Raw genomic sequence first — 15,541 nt, 5'->3', positions numbered from 1 at the left:
TGGTAACAAATGAGTCTGTTGCCAATGAAAGAGTTGCACAGGTAAAGAATTTTGCTGCAGAGGTTTTAATTTTAGAATAATTCTTTTTGTATTAAGTCCCACTGGAAATAATATTAAAATGAAAATGGAGTAATGGGTCTTGTAGAAAGATCTAGGGGGAAAACATAATTGAGTTAAGGACAAATTAGTTGGTCCAGTTTTGATGAACACATGGACTTAATGTGATGAGCAAAGATCAGAGGCTCAACTCAGTGCTTTCATTTGAGAGTTAGAGAAAGGAAGGCTTCAAGCTACATTGCATTCAAGTCAATCCAATCTGCTTATGGAAAAAAAAATTGTTATCCCATTCTGTTTGTTTCCCTGAAGGAATGGATCTTGCAAGTGTTTAGTGTACATGTACATCTCAACCGCAACACATAGAGAATGGAAAATGTAGATATATGCTTATTTATATAAGGAGGAAGAAGAGGGGTAGGGGGGAATTTTTGTCTGTACTTCCAAGCCTGTGACCTGGAGGTGTGAGAGCCCAGTCTTTGTGGGCATGTCAGGAGGAGCTAGGAAGAGCAGCAGATCTGCTGGATTTAGACAATGGCAATTTGCTCCTCATCTGTTGTTTCTAGTACTGACTGATAATGAGCTTAGATTTCAGTGCTTTCTACTACCTGCAATAAAAATGCAGGTATTCAACCTATACCAGCATACTTGTAATTAAGTATAGAAGAACCTAAACACTTCCTATTCTCAAAAAAACCCCACCAAAACAAACAAAAAACAAACAAAAAAAAAATCCATGAAAAAACAACTAAACACTTAGACTATACCTTCACCAGATTGACTCAGGTCATAGTTATGTGAAGATTTAGGTTCCATAATGAAATATAGATGTGCTCCAACAAGTGTTTCCTACTAGACAATAAGCTCTTCAGCAGCCTCCTCCTTATTTGAGTTGCCATTTGTCCAAATAAATGATCAGAACCTCAGTTTTATTACCACTGACAGAGTATGCTGTGCTCTTGCATTTCCATAGTGGTCCACGGGCCACAGAAGCATTTTATTGTGGAAGGTAGTCATAGAATCATAGAGTGGTTGGGGTTGAAAACAACCTTAAAGATCATCTAGTTCTAAGCCCCCTGCCATGGGCAGGGGCACCTTCCACTAGACCGGGAACTCAGGACTCCATGCAACCAATTTCAGGGATGGAGCAACTTCTCTAGGAAATCTGTTCCAGTGTCCTGCCATCCTCAAAATCAGACTCATTAGACACATTTTTTTCTTGGCAAATCCATGCTGATTGTTCCCAGTTATCTTCCTATCCTCCATGTGCCCAGCAGTGTCTTCCAGGAGGGCTCACTCTGTGATTTTCCCCTGGACTGAAGCAAAGCAGAACAACCTGTAGTTCCTGAGGGTGATCTGTTGGCCCACTCTGAATGTAAGTGCAATGTATGCCTTCCTCAGGTCATTGGAGACTCTTCTCCTATATATACAATCTTTCACAGATAATAGAGAGAAGATTTGCAAGGGCACTATCAGCTCAGTCAGCACCCTTGGATGCAGCCTACTGAGCTCAATGAACCCAATGCAGGTCAAGCCCTTGCAAGTATTCCCCGACTCAGTCTTCATCTGCCACTTGTCATACTCCTCCTCCCTGAACCCCCTCACAGGAGAACTTGGACATGCTGAGGAAAAGAAAACAGTCAATGTTTCAGATTCAAAAGGTTGGTTAAACATCTACTGTAAGGTTGTTGTGTGTTCCACTACACGTTCCTGTTACTTGTGAAGACACTTAAGAAATCTTCAATAAACATCATCTTTTCAAGACAGTCAACTTTGTATGATGTTAGTTCATGCATACAAATTGTACAGATCTTTCACTGCCTAAGAACTAAGCCTGGCAGGAGAATACATAATGAGTTTGGAAGGAGCATTGTAAGGTGCAGGTACATCCATCAATATCATCCATTTTCTTAGACATGCATTTTGTAGCACAAGAAATCAGAATCACAGAATTACAGAATGGTTGAAATTGAAAGGCCCCTCTGCAGATGATCTAGTCCAGTCACCCTGCTCAAAGTAAGGTCACCAAAAGCAGGTTGCTCAGGTCTATGTCCAGTTGTTACCTTCTGAATGTGTCGAAGGATGGCGACTTCACACCTCTCTGGAAAGCTTGTTTCAGTCTTTGATCACTCTTAGAGTAAAAAAGCTTTTTCTTATGTTTCAGTGAAAAAATCAGATTGAACTATTTTTAGTCTTACATGATGGGATTCTTGTTATCTAATTTTACTCTGTGAGAGGTGAACATCAACTAAAGATTCATTTGACCTGTGATGGAATAAAATTAATCTTTCAAAATCCTTCTAACCACTGATTATGAAATGACATGGACAGATAAGTATAAACATATAATTCAGAAGACATGAATCCTACCAATTGTCAGTTTTCTTTCATAGAACCACACAAAGTCAAAAATTAAACAGAATAAAGACCTAAGGAAAAAAAGTTCTACTTTTTCTGTGGTCCTCTGCTTTGAAAAGAATGATTTCCAGTAGCTAGGATTTTAAATATTAAGCTACTCTGCTTTTTTCTTTGCTTTCCTATGCTTTGCTTATCCTGTCTCCTCATGGAAACTATCTTTATGTGATCTGCTGTGCTATGGGAATACAATTTGTCCCACTCCACTTGCAACCTGTAAACTATTGGTTAACTTCAATTACAGTTAAACTGGGAGAGGTATCACATGATAGCCCAGAACCAACAAGTTTTGTGAAAATCAACAGATGGTTGATAATGAGAAAAGGAGATTAAGATTCAATGTTTATCCATTTTGAGAGTTAATAGACAATGGACCAACCTGCCATGAGTACCAGATGGCCGTCAATGCACCTGTAATTCCATCCTAGCTGCAGGACCTGATTGTTTCTTGCTTTGAAAACAGAAATCAGACAGGGAACACAGTAGCAAGGGAATATTATGGGAGGAGGGGAAACAAGAGAGATATTGGGCATGTGATAAACTAGATAGTATAATGGGAATTCCAGGAATGCAGAGGACCTGAGGATACTGCAGAGAGAGCAAGTGGGGGAAGGATGTAAGGTATAATCTATGAGAAGTGAGTTTCAGTAGCTGTTAATCCACACAGACCTCATATAGTCAGGAACTGAAATGCAATTGGCCAGGCTTCAGCCTGACAGCAAATGCCCTAATAGTCAGTTTCTGCTCTCATTTATAGAGCTACAAAAGTAGAATAACTCCCCCATTCGTTATTTTATTCCTAGTTATCACAAGGTGACACATCTGTTTATATTTTCTGATGTGATGCCTGGTGATGGCAAATTGAAGTTCCCATCAAATGACAATACTTTGCATATACTTAGAAGCATCTAAGAAACCAAGAATTTCACAATGTCATATCCCTAGCTTGTCAAATAGTAGACTACCATCTGATTAACATTTTAAGTGTCAGAGTTGCTTGGATGACACATTTAGCAAGATGCAAAATAACTTCAGCCATATGCTTTAAAATACCACAAGAGAGAAAAGAGAATTAAGCATAAGCAGAAGCCTAGTCCATGGCCAAGACTAAAATTATGAGTGCCTACATTTAGGCCCTGAAATCTTTAACATTTTCTCAACTGAATCAGTTTTCAAAAGAGCTGGCAAATCCAGACTACTCCAGACCCTCACATCTGCAAATTTAATGCACAGAAAGCAATCTCATTTGGGATCAGAATCCTTTTTGAGAAAATTTGGCAGGTGTTGATACATGTAACCTGGGTGTCATCCCTTTGCTTTTCGTCAGGTGATAGAGAAAAGTCTTACTTATTTTTTCCTAGCCTGAGAACCATTAAGTGGGAACACATCCAGTAAGAAGTAAATAAACTGAATTCTATTCACTAAAGTCCAAAATCTGCCTAAAAGTCAGAGTTAGTTGGTCTTTGAGGATGTTATAGTAAACAACAAGTGCTACTGTCAAAACAATGTTCACTGCTTTCCCCTCATATACCAAGTTGGTAATTTCACTGTAGGAGATGATGGTGTTCCTAGAGCACAAATTATCCTGTATCTCCATGCTGACCACTCCCAGTCACCTCCCTGTCTTTCATATGTCTGGAAACAGGACTGAGACGAGTCTTGCCATTCTGCAGTTCCCAGGATTCTCCTTCTTGTCTTTCTTGAAGTGGCATTTGCTTTCTGCCCATTCCAAACATCCTCCCATGATCACCACAATCTTTCAAAGGTAATTGAGAGAAGTCTCACATCAGCCAGCCCCCACAGCACTTTTGGATGTATTCCATCAGATCCCAGTGACTAGCATATGCCTAGTTTAAGTGTTCCCTAACCTAATTTCTTGCTCCAGACTTCCCCATTGATTTCAGAGGACTGGGATTCCTGAAGGAAAATATTACCACTGAAGACCAAAGAAAAAGACATTGAGTGCCTTGGTATTTTCCATGCCCCATTCAGCATCAGACTTACATTTTCCCTTATCTTCCTTTTGCTCCTGAGGTACCTGTAGAAACTTTTTCACATTGACGTTCATGTCCTTTACAGTTTGAACTCCAGGTGGGCTTGGGCTTTCCTAACTTTGTGCACTCTTGGACAGTGCCTCTGTATCCCTTATGGATCACCTTTTCCTGCTTCCACATCTTGTATACTTTCTTTTTTGAGTTTATGTTTTGTCAAGAGATTCCTGCTCATGCTAGACTTGTCTAGTTTGATGCCCAGAATAATGTCATTTCCCCCCCCACCTCTATTCCTCCTGCTAGAGAAAGACACGAAGATTAAGCCATTTTTCCCAGTAGTTTCAAGCAGCAGAGCAAAAAATAACTCACGGAGTCCTAACTTCCTAGGCTTTTAGCAATTCAGTCCTATATGATCAGCTTTATTGAGCTCTTTGGAAAATAAATGCATAAATCTCATCATGTACTCATGTAGGAAAATGTTCCAGTGTTTCAGTATAAGTCAAGTAACATATTTGACAACATTATTTCTGCAGATGTGTAATACAACATGCTTTTTCAAGCATTTGAGCAATAGTATTTTTTACACTGTTCTTCAGATTTTTAAAAGGTTGCACTTATTATTTTTCTTTCTGTTGTCACATATTTATGTCCTTAACTGTAATAGACATGTTGCATTGTATTACCAACATTTCACATTACTATTTAATAAACAGCTAAAAAAGAAATATCAGCAGGATGATTATACTTTCACATATCACTGTACCAATGAGGAACAATCACACTGCAGCCCAATAAAAAAGAACTGCTGAAATAGGGAATTGAAAATACAGGTTGACAGCCTAGAAAAAAAAAACTGTATTGCCTTTCTGCAGATAGTCCAGACATTTTTTTTCAAACAGAATAGAAATTTCTAGTTTTCTTAAAAAAAAAAAAATAGATGCATCATATATTTGAGAGGGGAAGTCAAATATATATAAGCAAAGTTCACCTTTAGGAAATAGCTGTTTGCATTCAAGCTGATACACTTCAGCTTTTTGGAGAAACAAAGTGAGTCCTGTGGTATTCAGGGGAAAAACAGAGACCAAGGGACAGACCAGTAAGAATTAGATTAAAAAGGAAAGAGAAAATGTGAAGGATGAAAAGATGAAAATAAGAAATGAGCAAGAAAGGACATAATTTATTCACCTGTGAAAGAAGACCTTGTGATTGACTGAAATGTCAGTAACGTCTTAAACATTGTCAATACCATAGAAAGACTTTTTGTCAAACTGCAACTAAGCAACTGCCTGTTTGCGACCATCGAGGCACTGTCCCCTCCCAATCTCTCCTGACTGGAATTTGGACTGTGACTGTGGACTTGAGATAAGACTATTGTCTAATCATCTTGAGCCTGAGGAGAAGTAAACAAGGCCCAGGAAAGAAGAATGTATCTGTGTAAAGTATCAGCCTTAGCTGGGCTCAGGGAGTGGTGGAAGAGAAGGGTTTTAGGTGTGTGATGGTGCAATCTCTCTGCACCAAACCAAAGGAGTAACCCCACAACTTTGGGAAGACCACGTACACATGGGTCATTCATGTGAGAAGCAGCTGAGAAGGGGTCATAAACCATCAAAGACCCCCAAAGCATCCCCTCAAGTCATTCCTGAGGCCTTCTACCACCAAAGGACTGCATGTGTTCCAAGTGACAGGCCAAATCTGGGGTCTGTTGCAAGAGACTGCAAAGCTTCCTCCGCTCTCTGCCAGGGAGGTGCCTGGGCATCTCCTGAATGTATACTAATCCACTGGATTCTGTGTTTTTCGGGTCCCTCACCACCAAGAAGACCAGAAGAACCAGATCAACGGGACGCTGCTGGGTTCCACAGTGGTGATACATTTTCTATTTTAATCTCTCTCTGTCACTTTCTTTCTTCATCCTCCTCCTTTTTTGTATTTCTTTCTGTCTCTCTTTCTCTGTCTCACATTTACCATTAAATAAAACCCATACTATCGACTTTGGCATCTGGTCTGGTTTACACTTTAATTCAGGCAGAGGCATTTCTAATAATTTTAATAACCAGATCATAACAGGCCTCTGGGGGAAGAAGAGAGGCAAAGCAGGACATTTCCACTAATGTACATCTTGCCACCTCAAAAAAGTGACAAGACAGCAGACTGTTCAGATGAATTCAAGTGCAAAGAATTAATAAAATTTTGCAAGTATGAAAGAAACATTTTGTTCCACTTTTTTTTTTTGTTGATTCTTTGGTTTTGCATATATACAGTTCTACTTACAGCACTGGTTTAAAAAAGTGATAGCTGCTTGAAACTGGGACTTTTCTGTAAAATCTACAAGCATTACTGAGCACAACAGCTTCCACTCTCTTCCTGGGACTTTCCAATGTTACCAAACTGCCCCTTAACTGATGCTCAGAAAAAAACAGCGTATACTGCAAGGAAAAGTGATTTTTAGAATATTTTATGTCAGCATGTCTATTTCATAAATAAATGTCAGACACATTGCAGGTTATTAAATTCAGGCAGTTTCTCTGACGATTTAGGTACCTAAATTTAGATATCTGTATAAGCCAGAAATTTGGCCTTTAGTAGTCAGTGGAGATCTGGCCAGTACAGATGTGGACTCTGTCTCTTCTAAAAGCAAGCACCTACATTTGGACAGGCAAATATCTCTCTACACTCCATTGGCTGACAGAATTAAATCTCCCTTGATTATAATGGGACCTTATATGCCTGACTCAGAGGTTAAAGATGTTAAGAATCTTTGCATTATAGTTAAAGAGAGAGCAGCCCTAATATGTGGAAGAACTGGAATATACTGAGCTGCTTTAATGGCTTTTCTAAAATGGACTTGCATTGTGTCACACATCTGCAGATGTCTGTACCTTTATCTAAATCCTACACTTAAATACAGAAGCAAAAGAGAATATTGCTCAATACTCTGTTTAAAAAAATCATCTAAGAATTTTAAAATTAAGTCAAAACTACATCTCTAATTCATTATGGCCATGACTAACAGTAATGACTTCTGGAGAAAGGAAAAGGGGAAAGGGAAAACGAACTGTGAAAAAGAAAGACCTTTTTAGATCTGGGGTCATTATCAGAACTGGTAGGGCAGAATCATCCTTCTGTGTGGATTTTGGGGGAGGAAAGGGTGTTAATTCTCCAGTTTCATCCATTTTTGTATGTGTCTCCTAATGAGTACTTAACACCAAGCTGTTGCCACCACAAGATGCTAGTACCTGGCATCATTTTGCTGATTAGTCATGGATTTGACTGACAGCATAGCGTTAGACCTTAACAAAAGCATACTTGTAAGTCAGACACAAAAAACACACACAATGCCAGTCCATATACAGATCACTTCAGAAGAGCTACTAAACAAACTCAGAATAGTCCATTTTTACCATGCTGTAGTGCCTTCTCCCTTAATTGTCATGCAAAGACTGCAGTGAATTTCTTTCAAGTTACTCTGAATCAACTAGAAGTCTTTTTTAAAGCAATCTCTGCTTCAAAGAACCTTCAATAAACTGCTGTAATTATTTTTCTAGCTGAAACAATTACTAAATAATTGAAAATTAGTTTTTTGATGCCTTTCGTAATTTCAATTATAAACTCATAAGTGCAATGTTAGTTCTGGCAGCTCATGATGTTTTCTCCCTGAAAGGGTTAGTGCTCCAGTAGGCACTGCATGTTAATCAGGTGTAAGTAATCAAGAATATTCATTTGTCAAAAAGAAAAATATATGAGTGTGGTGGGCTACAAGTATTTAGGACTGGTGTGAAAATGTGAGGCTCTGAGTGTCAGTCTTTTCCCTGCCCTGTCACTGGGTTTTGTCACTGAGAGATACCTAACCAGGTATGCAAATGAAATCAGAAGATGGGATACCATATGACTGAACACAGTAGGTCACAGCTGTGAAATAATCATGGTGAATACTAAAAGAGAAATTGTTATTTGAGGGAAAGGACCTCCTGGTATATCAAGCTGAACTGTGTCAAGGTTTTTCACTACTCAGAATACTTTTTTCTTTCCAGTTCAATCAGATACCTTAAGAAGTTTTGGAAGATTATTTCTAACATTTTTTGAGATACAGAAGAGAGATGAGACAGCCACTCATCTGGGAAGTAAGATTCTATTGACAATAAAAAAAATTTTAAAATGATACCTCAGTCTTGCAACAAATCTGCAGTAAGCCAGCAAATTACTTATTTAGGGTTTTTGTTTCTAATAAGAAGACAGTGAGATCAAGGTTCAGCTTGCATACCAAATGTTTGAAAGTCAGTATGGTGGCAGAAGTCTCTCTGCTCAGAAACAAATCAGGCTGTTGGATTGTATGGTTTATCCCATGAAAGTCAATAAATTATTCCCTGAAAGGAGTCTCTTTCCTGGGTTCATGCAGCTCTGTCTCTGGCATCCAACTCAAAAATTCCTAAAGTATGACTCATTACTTCCCTTAGTAGAAGGTTGCCTTTCCATATGCACAAAACAGTACCTTTTAATCCATGCTGCAAATATTTTTATGGGTGCTTGTATGGTAGGGAGTCTTAGGAGGAACTCAAAAGTAGCTGAAGAGCCAAGAATTACAACAAAGTGGGCTGCAACTTTCTTATTTCCAGCAAAAAGAGGTTTTCACTCTTTCCCTGCTGTTTACAAGGTATCCAAGAGAAAACAGTGGGGCACTGGAGAGAGACTAGTTCAGAAGGCATCAGCAGAAGGCACTGGAGGGAGATGCCCACTAGTGCCTCCAGTAACTTTTGTCAGCCTCTGCTCCTGAGCCATGGAAAAGAGTCTTGATTGATCACAAAAGTAGCATCTTGCAGAGTTGTATAGTGCTAATGGACACAGCTTGCTGTGGGGCTGTTCTTCCGTTGTGAAGGCTACCCTTGTCATTCATCTCCACTTTGGCTGGTGCCTACTCCTCCTTGAAACTTCTATTACATGTCTGAAAATGGACACAGTGCCACCCAACAAATGGGCATAAGTGTAGGCATTGGGGGAAACCTAGTATGTACAGATCTAAAGGCAGATTTCTCCTCCAAACAGGAAAGTTGTGTAGTGCTTCTGCATTCTTTGTTATTTAAAGTCTTCTCTACTTTTAATATTATCAAATACTTTACAGCACAGTCGGAGTGACTTTTGGGCTCTAGTATAGAAAGACAAATTATTCCTGAAGGTGAGGAAAGAGATTGTGTAGAATGTCTCTGTGCAAAAAAATTGATATCTATAAAATATGGGATGTTGAGTGGAAAACAAATGGGTTTAAAGTCCCTCCAGGGGATAAGTAAGTACACATGAAGTGGATGAAAAGGCGTATCTGGTCATATGTGGAAAACTTCTCAGTTATCTCAAGATTTCATCTACATTCCACTAGTCTCCTTCTTGCTATATGATATAGCACGAGGCTTGCTCCTCTCAGACCGAGTATGATATTAAACAGGTTTTTGTTTTTCATGGCTCAGAAGCTGTAATCTAATTTATGCAATGCATGCAAAAGAGAAACAATAATGTTATTTTCCAGTGACAACCCAATAAAATCTATACACAATTTTTTTCAATACAAACAGTCATTGCAGGGCATTTCATATATCTGCTCCACTGATAACATTTCACTTAGAATGAAATCTTTTCTAGGAAACTCATCTAAACTCTTTCCTTCTGTCCCTGGCCTTGCTTTCAGTTTTTCCTCAGAAGCTCATAGCACAGAAAGTAATTTTCCTGTTCATTGCTTACTACCATCAGTCTTGGCTGTTTTATTGCTTTTTTTTATCTCCTTGTCTCAGTACCAGCATAACATAGCTGCTTCAGAAACAATCACAGGTTCTACACGCCTTACAGGTTTTGTTTTCAGTTCAAGTGCCCTTTTTGTTCTGCTAGCTGTCTGCACTTCACAGCACACGTAGCCTCTTTCTCAGATGGATCTCTGTGATTTGATTTCCTCTGCTTTACTACTCCTCGTTGTAACTGGTCTAATCTAATGTCAAGTTCTCTTGGTGGTAGATTGATTCTGTTGGGCTGCCTTCAAGGGGTTTTGAAGAAGCAAGTATGAGTAAAAAGGGCAAGAGAAGAAGTCAGGACTTCCACATACTTGGATCCTAAATTGCTGTTTCAAAGCATTTTAAGGCAGAAGAGATGGAGCATCTTCTTGTAGAATAATCAAGACTCCATGCTAAGGTTTTAGTATTTGTATGCTTTCAACTCTGCCAACTCAACTCTGAGGACAAAGCAAAGACACTTTCCTGTATTCCCTGACCTGCTCAGTATCAGGAGCTTCTAAACAATTTGAACATGGTGGGAGGGAAAAAAAAAAAGCAATGAGCTGTTTTTAAAAGATACCTTTAGAAGATATTAAAAATTCTAAACTGAGTAGCATCAAGTGAGTCTAATAGTGATGAATTGCAGTAGCTATTCATCTTCCTGAACAACAAGAAAAGTGTTTCTATCATTTTTTCATTAAGGGAGTCACATCCAGGAACACTGAAAGTTTTCCTTCAGACTGACTAATGGGCCTAGTCATCCAGTCCCTCTGCTTCTGTCATTGGGGTTGGCAACTACTGGTACAGACACAACTTCAAAATGGAAGTGGCTGCACAGCTGTGCATGACACACTGGTGATATCAAAAGATAAAGCCGTCTTAAGTCCTGTAATGTATCCATGATAGAAACATTTTAGAATCTCTCTGCACAAAGACCTTTGATAGGTAACAGGCATAGGCGTGAAAATGCAAAGTACAACATACGGAAGATTATGCTTTTATTTGTGGAAGAGTTAATGTATGGTAATTTTGCGTTTGAATGTAATCACTGAGTGAATAGTACGAAAAAATATTCTCTATTGGCAAGTATGTGTCTGGTAGATGTCAAGTTTTTTGAGGTTACAGAGAGGAGCTCTGTGGTGGGCTTGACCTTTTTTGGCTATCAGAGCCCCACCCAGCTTCTTTGTCACTCCCCTTCGTCATCAAAATAGGAAGAGAAAATAGACGAAAAAAGCTTGCAGGTCAATATAAAGACAGGGAGACACCTTACTGATTACTATCATAGGCAAAACAGACTCAATTTGGGGAAATCAACTTATTGCCATTTAATAACTATTCCTGCCAGCAAACCTGCTCCATTATGGAACTCTCTCTCCACAGGGCCACAGGTTCTGCCAGGAACCTGCTCCAATGTGGCATCCTCCATGGGCTACAGGTGGATATACGCTCTACTGTAAATCTCCAAGGGGTAATTTCAAAACCTTTCCATGATTTTTTTCTAAAAAATACACAACAGAAGTTTTATGATCCTAAAACACCACATAGTACTACATAGAAAATCCTCATAACTGTTGCTATTAAATGTTTTAATTTTTTTTCTTTCCCTCCTTCTCTTAAGGTCATATTGATGGGCTGATGCTGTATAAGTCATAAACAGTTGAACACAATGCTTGAGAAATTTTTTGCACTGAGTGCAAGACCTAAGCTGCACCTGACATTGCCTACATTTTCAGGACAACATTGTGGTTCTCCATGTACTCCAAGCCTCCTTCTGTACATGGGTTTTTTTTCCCGAAAGCCAGCTACATCATGCTTCCCAGAAAACTCACTACAGTGCTTGCTGCAGCAGGATTCAGATGCACTGTATTGGTTCAAAGGGAACCCAGACTACCCCAGTCTGGAGTTTGGATTGAAGTTCTGAAGCAATATGCAGAGACATCTGCATAGTGCTGCACACTGTCTTTTAGGTATAATCCCTATACGCACAAGCTTGAATGTGTGAAATGGTGGCATGATATTTTTTAATCAGGTCCTGCTTGCCAGTCTGAGAGGAAGACTGAATTAATGCCATTGTCCTGTTTTCAGCAATTAGTTAGTTCCATTATCAAAAAAAACGCATTGCTATATTGCCATATATTTCTACTCCCGTGGGTATTTTGATCTATGACAATGGAAGAAGGAAGAAAAGGAAGATTTTCAGTGTCTTCACATATATTATTAGCCATACGGAGCCTCGACAACTAACAGGTGAGTTCTTGGTTTTTTTATACTGAATGACAGTCCTCAATTAAAAAAAAATAAACAAACATATATAGTTTTGTAAGTTATGTTTTGAAATTATATCCCAGTGTGCTAGCAATGCCTTTGAATGGGGCTGCTCATCATACGAATGTTTTTCAGAATTTTTATTAACACTACAGGTAAAATTCCAAATTTTAAAAAGCTTTACAAACTTACCTGGTTTTCTGTGTGTTGGGATGGGAGACAGAATGAAGGACAGATGTTTTTATAGACAGCTCCTGAATTAATGTCTTCTACATGATAATCTGAAAAGGCAGGGGACTAAGCTGGAAATTCATTTAACTCCTTTCATTTGTTCCTTTCTCCATCTGTGACTTGTATTCTTTGTGCGTGAATTCGTGGAAAATAGGAAATGAAAGAAGTTGGTAGGTCTGCTTGCTTTAGGAAGAATATAACATCCCTAGCACAAGAAGACCAAAACTGAAGTCGCACTACGTACAAGAAAAAAACCATTATCACAAAACAAGAATGATACAAAAGAACTGACAGAATTTTACCTACAGAATCTGTCCACAAAATCTGAAACCTGATAAAGTTATTTAGCCTATTCAGAACATAAATATAGGACAAAGAACTTTACAATGCAGGACAGACAATATATAGACAAGTGGAATCTGAGGTTGGTAAGTACAAAAAATCCCTCCAAACTTCTTATCCTTCAACAGTTGAATTAGAAATCTGTTGGCTTTACCACCTCAGGAAAGGAAACTGCATATCATTATAGATAAAACACTAGAAACTCTACTTAATGCATCACAGTGCTGGAAAAAACAAATGGTGTGTAAGACTGCACACAAAAATGCTCTCAGTATTCTTACTAATTGCAAAACTAATGCAATTGTGTTGCCAGGTGCACAACACTAGCCACAATTTTTTTGAGAAAAATTGCACAGAATTATAGAGGGCTTGAGAGAAGGGCATACTTATTAAAAACACAGAAAAAACACTTGAAGGGCAATTGAAAAGAGTGGAGTTGTTACCTTTAGAAAGGAGAAAAATAGCTATACTAAATAAAGGAATGTAACAAAGGATGGAAAAAGTAGATCGAAAATTTCTATTTCCTCTCTCTCGCAATGCAAGAACAAGGAGATATGCTAAGAAACCCGAAAGCTGGCAGAATGAAAACTGATAAAATCCATCTCCTACAACACATGAGTGTTGAGCAAATACCTTGATAGAGGTGTAATTGAGGTCAAGGATTCTGCAAGGTTTAATGAAACATGAACGGTTACATGAAATAATGCCAGCAAGAATGTCAGAAAGAAGACAAAGCCTCAGTTTTCAGGGCTAAACCCAGTCTCTAGCTTCTAGGAACGGGTAGAATTGTTTCAGTACCAGGCTTCTTTATTTTTCGTATAAACTGCTATTAGTAAGATTCCCACAGTATGGCCAATGGAATTTCTCACATTAGTCTATTTTACAGTGTTGTTCTGATTGCGTTTTAGCTCTGTTCACAGTAACATGACAGCATTGCAGATGGTGTAAAAGCCTGTCTCCAAAAAACAATTCAGTCATCGCTTCCATTTTCAAAATCCAGAGATGAGTCATTTCTCTCCCACAGGTAAATGTATGAACATCAAGCTCTACAAATTTCTATGAATATCGTCACAGTGAAAAAAAAATTACAGGACAGTTCTTTTCTGTGTTGACAAAAGGCAGGTTTCAGCCCACCCTTAACCACTCTCCAATTTAGCAAATGCTCTGTCAAGCACATGTAAGTCAAAGTACCCAAATGGGTACAACAGTGCCACATCAAATTACGGTAAAAGTGATATAAAAAGTACAATTGGTAATTGAAGGAATGAGAAAAGGGTTCTTTGGAGACAGCAAGCATGTAGCAGTCAGCCACAGTTCTTAGAAGACCAAAGAATCACAGGATAATTCAATTACTTCATTAATGATGGGGCAGAATGTACCACCAGCAATTTTTCTGGTGACACAAATCGGGGAGGAGTGGTTGATATGCCAAAGGGTTGTGCTGTCTTTGAGAGAGACCTCAACAGGCTGGAGAAATGGGCTGGCACAACCTCAAGAAGTTCAAAAAGGAGAAGTACAAAGTCCTTCACTTGGAAAGGAACAACCCACATAGCACCTGTACACACTGGGGAAAGCAGCTTTGCAGAAATCACAGTGCAGGTTCTGGTGGACACATAAGTCAGAATTTGGTCCTTGCTGCAAAGAAGGTTGCATTAGACAAAATATTGCCAGGAAGCAGGTGATCCTTCCCCTTTTATTCAGCACTGGTAAGGCCACACCTGTAGAACTGGACTTCTTAGTGCAAGAGAGACATGGATGTACCAGAGAGAGCCCAATGAAGGGCCTCTGACCAGATTAAGGAACTGGAGCATCTGACATATGGGAAAAGTCTATGGGAGACAGATATGTTTAGCCTGAAGACGAGGAGGCTCAGGGGAATCTTATCAAAGTGTATCAAGGTCAGCCACCTTGGAGATACTCAAAAGCCGTCTGTATACGGTCAAGGGTAGTTGGCTCTAGGTGGCCCTGCTTGTTCACAGGGATTGGACAAGATGACCTCCAGAGGTCCCTTCAAGCTCAACATTCAGTGATTCTGTGACTTGTTACTGGCTCATGTCCTGCTTGCTGTCCACTCGCACTCCTGGGAGCCTTTCCCGCAGAGCTGTTCCCCAAGCAGTGGGTCCCAGCCTGCATTACTGAAGAGGACTCTTCCTTCTCTGGTACAGGGCTGGCATTTGGCTTTGGTGAATCTCATGAAATTCCCATTGGCCTGTTCCTCCAGGCTGCCCATGACCCTCTGGATAGAAGCCCTGACCGTGTGCAAATTGTCTGGTCCTCCCACTCTTGTGACATCAGCAAACTTGACGAGAGTTCACTATCTAATCCTCCAGGTTATTGATAAAGATATTAAATCAGAGGAGTCCTAGGACAGACCTATGACACTCCACCTGTTACCAGTCTCCAGGCAGAGAGATCGCACCAACTAGTAGCTTCAGGTAAGCCTGACCACTCAGACCATTTACCTCTCTGCTGGTCCACCCACCCAGATTGCAGTGT

The sequence above is a fragment of the Neopelma chrysocephalum genome, unplaced genomic scaffold (genome assembly GCF_003984885.1).
Source record: "Neopelma chrysocephalum unplaced genomic scaffold, ASM398488v2 Primary Assembly neopelma1_43, whole genome shotgun sequence".
Classification (NCBI taxonomy): domain Eukaryota; kingdom Metazoa; phylum Chordata; class Aves; order Passeriformes; family Pipridae; genus Neopelma; species Neopelma chrysocephalum.
The sequence above is the reverse complement of the archived record's forward strand: the minus strand, read 5'-3'. Positions refer to the sequence as shown.